Source organism: Micromys minutus, assembly GCF_963924665.1.
Source record: "Micromys minutus genome assembly, chromosome: 19".
In the NCBI taxonomy this organism is placed as follows: domain Eukaryota; kingdom Metazoa; phylum Chordata; class Mammalia; order Rodentia; family Muridae; genus Micromys; species Micromys minutus.
This window is the reverse complement of record NC_137954.1, coordinates 33,003,171-33,012,536: the sequence shown is the minus strand read 5'-3', so window position 1 is coordinate 33,012,536 and position 9,366 is coordinate 33,003,171.

Here is a 9,366-nt window from a genome sequence, read left to right as displayed (position 1 = left end):
CAAAATTGCCTAGGGTAGACATCAGAATGCTTAGGCAAAACTTTGGTTAGGCTCAGCACACAGTCCCAATTCATTAACATGCAAGAGACCAAGCATGCACATAGAGAACCCAAGAATTTCCTAAGTCACATTGAATAGAATCTCTAAAGTAAGCAGATCAAAAATGATTATAATTTTGGGAAAATATTGAAAAAGTAGCAAATGGGGAAGATCCTTTTGAAACAGTAAAAAATGTCCAAGTAATACATTTCAAGAAAAGGCCAACATGAAAACTAATCTTTTTCCTTGTCATACAGGAAGCCGTCAAAGCATAGGAGACAAGACAGTGAGAGCAGCAATAACCAAAGAGAAATTCTGCTAGGTGTGGTGGCGGGTAGCTATAATCCCAGCTCTGCAGAGGTTAAGGCAGGGGCATGGTGATTCCCTACATTGCAAGATCCTGCCTTTTACCAAATCATTCAAACTGGATTCACAAACCTATTGATGTGCTGCCTTCTACAGGAAGTGAGATAATCACTGAGATTTAGTTTTGATAGAGAGAACAAATTGGGACAAACTCTTAGCTACTGGTTTTCAGGGGAAGGATATTTTGTCACCTATAGCTTCTTCCAGGTTATACCAAAATGCCACAAGCCCTCAATCCTCTACTGACTTTTCTGCCTTTGTTATGATCACCTGAGAGTGACTGAGTCACAACCTCAACTGTGACCCAAGTCTTTATGATTGTTGGTTCTAATCTCTTATCTAAGGGCATTCACCTCTGTTCAGATTAGAGAGCAAAACAATTGTCTTCCATGAATGCACAATTCACCAACCGTCTTAATATCTTGACCTTAAAGAGGAAATGTAGTAATGGTTGGTGTTTGGGTCCAAATGGGTCACCCTTCTTAGAAAATCTCTGAGAAGGTGAAGGAGTCCCAGTCATGAAGTTTCAAGGGTTGAAAAAAATACGTCATCCTTAGCTTTAGGCATACCTCAATGCAGGCCTTCTGGGAAGGCTTTATGGCATCACAGAAGGCTTAAGAAAAATCCTCACATTACCAACAAATGAGTACACTAATGAATCTTTCCATGAACCACATTCTTTTCCCACAATTAACAGCCAATAATTTTACTTTCTTTAAAAGTTAAAAATTTATACTCAATCATTACAATTTTAGCACATCCTAAAAAAATTTTTTTGAAACATTGAAAAATCCAGAATTATTTCTCGGGGTGAGTGTCCTCATAAAGTTTATAAGGATGATTGTCCTTAAAACAGCCAGAAAGTGATATCAATATTTTACAACTCAGTAGCTCTTTACTATCTATATTGATTAAATAATTCAATTTAAGATTTGTGACCAGACAAAGCAGGTCTATGACAATGGAGGTGGCCATGCCTCTTACCATTTTCTTCATATCACTGCCATCTAGTGTTTCATTTTATGTCTCACCAGCCAGGTTACCATCCGCAGCCTTGTTACGCGAAAGAAAGAAAAAAGAACAAAGAACGACCTAAACATTTGCTGTGTTTATTATGAGACAACATTGCTTCTTGCTTTTTATGTGACTAATAAAGTTATTTTCAAAGGGCCACGATAATAGACGACTCCAGTGATTTTCTTGGCTGTTTCGGAATGATGTATTTTTAAGATAATTTGATTAAAAATGATAGAATCTGATGTGGGACTTACTTTACGGATGAAATGCTCCAACCCAGAAAGGGAAACATGGTTTAAGTCTTGGCTTGTGCTGTCAAGCCTGCGAAGCTCAGACTGGAGTCATAGGACAAGTGGCCAGACACTTTGTGCAAATTTTCTTTAAGCTTTAAGAAGGTTAGAGACAGACAGCATCTGAAAGTCATGGAAATATTAAGGAGGTGAGATTAGGTCAGTCACCATTTGATGGCATACAATGAAACAGTGCCCGACCCAACACTAAGGGAAAGTTAGATGCTGATGGTCTGGGCGGACACAGAGTTAGGGCCATGTTTCAGCACCAAATGAAGTTTGTTCCTGCCCTAGACCTTCATAAAGATATGTTTATGTCATTACCACAGGGAGACATAGCATAGTTTGCTAGGATTTTAGTGATATGAAAGAAATAATTTGCTTGACTTGGGGTATTACAGACAGAATATGGGGAAAGACTGTTTATCTTCTGTTCTTGACATATGACTATGTATGGACAGTAAGAAAAAAGGACTCCCCCGGACAACTTACATGTGCCCCTCGAATCTTTGAGCTCATATTAGTATCACAATTTCTCAAAAAGAAGAAGTTGGTTAGTTTCTTGAGATCTTGTAATAGTATTGTTTAGTGCTGAATCATGCATGAAATTGAAAACTCCCAGTGTATTAAATATATGAGCTAGAGAAGACATTGCACTAGAATGACTGAGGAAGCATTAAGTTACACATTTTCTTAGATTATACTGAAAAATCACTTTAGATGGTAGACTTTAAAAGCAATTAAATATAAATACATAATTGTGTGAATTTGACCCAAATTCTATTCAAATTCTTTGAGAATTTCATACATGAATGCTGTATTTTTATGATTTACACATTTCCTCTATGGCCTCTCCAGCTGATTTTTGCTTGCAAAAATCCAAATACATATAGTTTAGAAAGAGCAAGGTTCTCTCTGTTTTTGATATGTGGTGGTGAAATTAAAGCTTGGCCAATGAAACTCAAAGTTAGCCCTGGTCATGAAGCTAGGTGTTATAAAAGAGGAAGGTCAGCACTCAAGTGGAAGAGGCAAAAGGATTTTTTTATTGGATATATTTTATTTACATTTCAAATGTTATCCCCTTTCCTAGTTTCCTCTCCATAAAACCCTATCCCATCCCCCTCACCCTGCTTCTGTGAGGGTGCTCCCCCACCCACACCCTTCAGACTCCAAGCTCCGACATTCTCTTATACTGAGGCATCGAACATTGGCAGAACCAAGGGTCTCTACTCCCATAATGCCCAACAAGGTCATCCTCTGCTACATATGCAACTGGAGCCATGGGACCATCCATGTGTACTCTTTGAATAGTGGTTTAGTCCCTGGGAGTTCTAGTCAGCTAGTATTGTTGTTCTTATAGGGTTGCTTTGATGTCAAAGCTAGCCTGGTCTATAGGGTGAGATTCAGACCAGCCAGAACTACCAGGGAAACCCTGTCCTAAAGCAAACAAACAAACAAACAAACAAACCCAACGAAGTCATTATTTGATAAGTACTATTTAAAGTTAAACAAAAAACCAAAACAAACAAACAAACAAACAAACAAACAAAACAACCAAACAAACTACTGCTTCAATGTGAGAAGGAATCTAAGTGATGAAACCCACTATTGTTGCTGGGAACCAAAACCATCAGAAGCCAGAAATCTATAGATTGACATCAGGTGGTTGTTTTCATATCTAAGACACAGGAAACAAATGAGCTGCTAAAAGCTTATTGCTGATTTCAACTTTGGTTGTATGATGGTTAGTTTGCATTGTTAGCTTTATGAAATCTAGAATCATGAGGGAAGGGTGTATCAGCAAGGGATTGTCTAGATTATGCTAGGTGGGCATGTGGGGAGGTCTGTGTTGATTACATTAATTGACATGGGAAGATCCGTCTTCATTGTGGGTGGAATCATTCTCTGGGCCAGGGATCTTGAGCTACCTAAAACAGAGCGGAAAAAGTTGTAAGTGTGCTGTATCCATTGCTCTTTGCTCTCAACTGTGAACAAGGTGTGTTCTATTGCTTTTAGTTCTTGCTTCTGTAACTTCCCAGCAGTGAAGGACTGTGGGCCAAGTAAACCCTTTCTCCCTTAAGTTGCTCTGGGCAGGTATTTGATGACAGCAAAATAAAACCAAACTGTGCTATGTAGTTAAATACATTGCCTGTCAATTCTAAATTCACTCTTCATCAATGTACTTGGAAGTCATTGAGGTGGACCTTGTAAATAATTCCTTGCCAAGTGGCCTAGTGTTATTAATAGAGAATCATGCTGTCCATGTACTATGGAAATGAAGGCTTTCTTTTGTTGGCTTTGGTGCTTGTCTCTTAATATGCTTTCCCAGCCTGCCGCTTCTCCAGAGTATGTTGGCAAACACCATCCCCAAACATTCTCCACTACATCCTTGGAGTTATCAAGGCAACATACCATGGATACTTCCCCAGCCCATCACCAGTGCCCCCAGCCCCCTTTCAGAAAGGTTTGTAGTTACGTCCAGAAGTATAATACCTGCTTACACACTGGTGATCCATGCAGCCTAGAGGTCAGGTTTCTAAAAAGGAAGGGCAGCAAAGAAATAGGTTTCTCTGCCTTCCAGTGAACTTCCAATGGGTAGCAAGGACTGAAATTGACAGCAGGTAGGGTAAGTGAAGAAGAATGAACAGCCCTTCACTGTGTGTACTATCTCAGACCTGAAGGAGGGAATGAATTAAGATTCTTAAAGGAAGCAGAAGCAACTGTTAGAGTCTGAGTATTAAAAGAATGCTTGTCGGCACGATGATAAACCAGCCAGCCCACAGATGCTCACCCAAGAAGCTGAAGTCTCAGGACAAGAAAGATCAATGATATAGATCAATTCTAAAGCTGAAAATGTGGATGCTCTGTGTAAAGTCACGACTATAACTTCTCATTGAAAGGACTGAAGAAATTGGACTCTAGTGAGCAGAGCTAACGGCTGCAGCAATTAGATGCACCTGCTCAGAAGAAACTAAGCTGTCATGAGTTGGCCTTTTCTTATTCTACACTTACTCCATCTGGGAGTTCAGACTACCAGATGCTGTTATCAATACTAAGAACAAGTCTTTCTCTCTCTCTCTCTCTCTCTCTCTCTCTCTCTCTCTCTCTCTCTCTCTCTTGTTTTCCTAATTGTCAGTCTTTCCTGGTATGCTCTTGTAGACAGACAGAAAGGTGTGCATTACAATTGTACTAAGTATTTCTCAATTCAAGTTACCCATCAAGATCACTCACACTAAGCAAAGTGGTATCTTCTAATTCCTGTTATTTCTACATTATTCATTATTTTCATTAATTCTCCAGAGTCATTCCTCACTACTACAACCACTTCTATCTACAATATGTTTTCTTGTTCACACTACAGAGTGGTTTCGATTCCTATGACTAGACCCTGAATGATGCCTTCAGTCTCCTTTTTACATCCTTCTCAACTAGGACTCATTCAGACTGGAAAAGTAGCTTATGGTGAGCCTAAACAAATCTCAGCCATATCATGAACCAGGCAGATGAACAGCGTTTTCCTTTTAAATAAAAGAAGCATCAAAGAGCTGTGAGGCTGAGCCAGATTCTAACTCTTTCAGATCAACCCTTGCAACACCATATGCAGCATTATTGTGCCGTAACAGTGAAGACTGGTTTTTGTACTTTGTCCTCATAGCATGACTCATTTACTGGGTGACCTAGAACAAAATTCTCAATGTGGTAGGGGGAAAAGCTCAACCAGTACCTTCAGTAGTATTCATGACTATTTAAAACCATTAACATTGGAGTGGCAATGAAAGGTGCTTCCCATAAGGTCTTATTACCTCTGTATAGTGTGAGCAATGGGTGTCAGATTTATGAAGACTCTCTGGTAGTATTCACCTATCAACACAGAAAGAAATCCTTGTCAGGTAGTCATCCAGTTGCTTCAAATCTTTAATAACCAATGCTCATTTTTCAGATGTGATTTGAGGACCCAGCAGAGAGGATATGTTAGCAGTACCTGAGCCTTACTGAAAAAATTCTTGAGATTTATGGACATTAATACCAAATAGAAATTAAAATAAACATGGCTACCCATCGTTACTACTCTGGGGATCTAGTTTATCTCTTTGTGACTGCTTCACTTTGGGATTTTAGAGTTTCAAGTGATGTAGAACACACACACACACACACACACACACACACACACACACACACACACACACACTATTTTGAGAGGGTCTTTTTCCCCCAAAGAGAAATTATTTAGCTCTAGGAAACCTTCCTCCATCTTTGTTAATTTTAGAACACCCAGCCCATCACTAAATCATAATAATCTGAGAACCAGAAGTGAGAATTAAGGCTGGCTCAGGAATGACCTATGCATAGATGTTTCTCAGGCTCATAACATGGCTTGACTCCTTCTGTCTTCCTTGAAAGGAAGAACATCAATTTTCATTGTGACAGTTCTGAACATGTAATATATAGCATGTGTCCCCCACCCCCATAAGGTTACCAGGCAAATTGTATCAATCAATAAAATTTTAATCCAATGTAATGACTGGCACACATTATACTGAATAACAAATATTCTTTGTATAACCCAAATATTCTGTGTAATAGCTATATAAAAAATTCATCATGGGCATAGAGAAATTTCAGGTTATCTGGACTGGACATCTGCTTTGGCTTCTTTGTTAGTTAACTTTCTCCTTACTGTGACAAAATGCTGCTGTAAACAGACTAAGTAGGAAATTGTTCATTTTGAGTCACTGTCAATCAAGGCAAGGAAGGCACCAGGTCAAGGCCATGAGTCAACGGCTCATGCATGTGTTTCCAGCCAGGACACAGGATGAACACTAATGCTCAGTGCACTCTGCCCATCTTATTTAGTCCAGAACCCCAGCCTATGGGGTAGTGCTGCCACCCTGAGGGTGTGTCTCTCAATCCCAGTTAACCCAGTCTAGCAGCATCAACACAGATGTGCTGGGGTTAGCTTCACAGGGATTCTAAACCTCATCAAGTTGAAAAGTTGAAATACCAAATTAGGTCCCACAGCCTCCCTATAGGGCTTTATTCCTTACCGCTCAATATCTGGGATAGATGTTTCCTTATGTTTCTTTATATTCTTTGTCTTCTTCGTGTTCTTCTTCTTCTTCTTCTTCTTCTTCTTCTTCTTCTTCTTCTTCTTCTTCTTCTTCTTCTTCTTCTTCTTCTTCTTATTCTTCTCCTTCTTCTCTTCCTTCTTCTCCTATTCTTCTTCTTCTCCTCGTTCTTTCTTATTCTATTTCTTAATTTTTACTTCATTTATTTATTTTTTGCCTGTATTCTAGAAATCTCTGTGGCACTTATTGGATGTTCATAATCAGGAGGCTGAAGTGTACCATCTCCTTCATCACATTTGATTCTTACACACCACGGAGGACATAGCCCCGGGTGTAAAGCGATTGTACAAACATGCAGTCTGCTCTACCTCACTCACTCATGCCATCATCCTCACTCTCCATCTGCCACAGATTCTGGAGGGCCAGACTGCAAATGGAGAAACTGTTTAGACCCAAATTTCATCAATTTCTATTTAAGGTACAACTTAAACAAGGAGATGTCTTTTAAGGCTCTCCATATTCAGAAATGATTCTCAAGGAGTCTTTCCTGTCTGGACCCCACCTCCAGTTCATTTGGCTGTGCCTGGGCTTTCTTCTGTCTCCACACACTTTAGAATGTGGGCTCACCTGTAAATATCCCTCGAAAGCTAAACAGTAGAAGCCTCTCCAAAGACAAAGCTGCAGGCCTGCTGGGCACACCTGTGTATCTATGGCAGAATTACCAGAGTGCACATGCCAGCTTTTTAAACGAGGCACTGCAAGAATGCTTGGAGAATGGAGAATAATTATAGGATGCAAAAATAACCAGTTATTGCAAAGAAGGCTGTAGAACCAGTGGGTATCTTAAAAGTGCTCAAAACCTAGAATACAAAGACTGTCTTCAGGAAATACAGTTTATAAAGCAGTGGCTCCTGGGGCTGAAGGTCTCTCAGTAGAAGCCTGAGCGTTTCAAAGAGAAGGAATAAGTGGTAAATATACAGGAGTGTTCTGGCATTCAGAAGAAAAGAAACACAGAAATGAGGTAGAAGTATGTGGGATAACTGTGAGTAAATACAGAATGTAAATGCTCATAAACAATGAAATGTGAACAAAAGCCATGGTGCTGAATGCCTTTAATCCCAGCACTTGGGAGGCAGAGGCAGGAGGATTACGGAGTTTGAGGCCAGCCTCGTCTACAGAGTGAGTTCCAGGTTAGCCAGGGCTATACAGAAAAACCTTGGGTGAAAAAAAGACAAAAACAAAACAAACAAACAAACAAACAAAAAACAGAGACAGACAGAGGCAGAGACAGAGACAGAGACAGAGAGAAAGACACAGAAAAAAAAGTAAGGAAAGAAAGACAGAAAGAAATATATGCAACAAGATACTAAATAAGAGGAAAAAAAAACTTTCCCAGATATTCACTGTATAAGAACTTGGTCAGTATTATCAGTTTTACACCCAGGAGATACCCCCTGTTCATACTTTTGAGGGAGAAATTGTGTATATTTGAATGGGTAGCCTATGGACATGCCTGTAAAGGACTGCCTGGATTATATTAATGGACATGGGATCCTGAACTACAAAATAGAGAAAGCAAGCTGAGGGCTAGCATGCACTCATTCACCGGCCTCTTCCTCCATGGACATGATGTGATCAGCTGCTGCAGCTCCTACTGCTGTGACTTCCTGTCAGCTGTGAGCCCAGAGGTTGCTAAGTTGTCCTTAGTGGTTTATTGCAGTGAGGGATGGGGATATAAGACAGTATTTAAAGCAAAAAAAAAAAAAAATAGGTTCTTAAAAAGAACACAAGGGGGGATAAAGTTGAGATCAAACTTTCTATAACAATGTCATGAACACCAAGACACTTAAAAAACTGATCTCTCATGTGCTTCTTTTTTGTGCAATCCCCTCTCTTCCCCCTCCCCCTCCCTCACCTGTCTGTCTAGATGTCTCACTCTCTTTACCCCCCTTCCTTTCTTATTTGTGTGGGGATCAGAACCAGAGCCTGTGGGTGGTTACTGAGTATTATTATATCACTAAGTTACACCTCCCCCCACCCTGGCCTTCAAATAACTGCTTGAAGATAATGAAAGCAAGTAAATTAGCTTTACAAATTCATAACTTACTGAACTACTGAGTTATAAAAAGGTTGTTGTTACAACAACAACCACCAATATCTCCATCATAGGATTCACAGGGTTTAAAAAGACTCCAGTGGAGATAACATTTCTGAAACAATAACAATTCCTGGAGACAGGACACCAGGAAGGTGCTGCAGATAACTGGTGGCTTTGTAAGAAAGAAAAATGCAACAAATTATAATCTGACATACAACCGTCATATATATAGTCTTACACAAAATTGTCATGGAAGTGTGTGTGTGTGTGTGTGTGTGTGTGTGTGTAGAAAGGGAGAAGAGGTGGGGAGAGGAAGAGGGAGAGAGAGAATTAACAATGTAGCCAATCTTGATAACTGTTAGAAACCTAGAAGACACGGGATCCTGCATCCATTTCTCTACCCCAGCCTCTGCCTGGGTGTGCCTTTGATCTCTCATCTATTGCTGCCTCTCATTATTCTATTAGGAGCTCTCTCCATTCATTTGTGCTC